This window comes from Bos mutus, chromosome 11 (genome assembly GCF_027580195.1).
Source record: "Bos mutus isolate GX-2022 chromosome 11, NWIPB_WYAK_1.1, whole genome shotgun sequence".
Classification (NCBI taxonomy): domain Eukaryota; kingdom Metazoa; phylum Chordata; class Mammalia; order Artiodactyla; family Bovidae; genus Bos; species Bos mutus.
In genome coordinates, this window is record NC_091627.1 from 99,424,621 (window position 1) to 99,425,406 (window position 786).

Consider the following 786-nt stretch of genomic DNA (forward strand, 5'->3'; position numbering starts at 1 on the left):
CCGACCTCCAGGCCGGCTTCTGTCCCCTGAGGTTCGCCCAGGTGACATGGGACCCACCCCCAAGGACAGGGGACACAGCTCCTTTCACCTCACCAAGCCCAGCTGCTGAAATGAGTGAATGAACCAGTGGTGGCCTTTGGCTCTCCTACATCCTGCCTTTTTGTCCATTTCCTTGACACTTAAACCTTCTGTTTTATGCACATTGAGCGTGAGCCCTTGTCAGCTGAGTTGCTTCTCTGGTGGCTCAGTATTAAAGAATCCAGAAGCAATGCAGGGTTCAATCCCTGAGTCAGGGAGAACCCCTAAAGTAGGAAATGGGAATCTGCTTTATTCTTACCAGGGAAATCCCATGGACCGAGGAGCCTGGTGGCTACAGTCCATGGGATCGCAGAGTCAACACGATTGAGCGACTACATACATACACCCGCACGCACGCCTTGTCGGCTGACAAATGAATATTCTCAGCTCTTTACCAGCCAACCTACATTTCAGTGGCAAAGCCAGTCTAACTGAATTATTTGTCTTTTCACCTTATTGCTTTCCTACGATTTCATTAAAATTTGAGTGGAAATTAAAAATGAAGGTGCTGAAATAGAGAATGATTTGACAATTCTTGGGTATTCACAATGGCAAATATTTCACTTGAAATTTACAATTTGTGATCTTTAGCATCTTAGAGATGTGTTCAGCTGCTGAGAGAAAATATTAAAGGATCCCAAACTAGTGAAAATGCACATGTTAAGGACTGCCCACAGGCCGACCCCCACCAGCCTCTATGATGCTTCC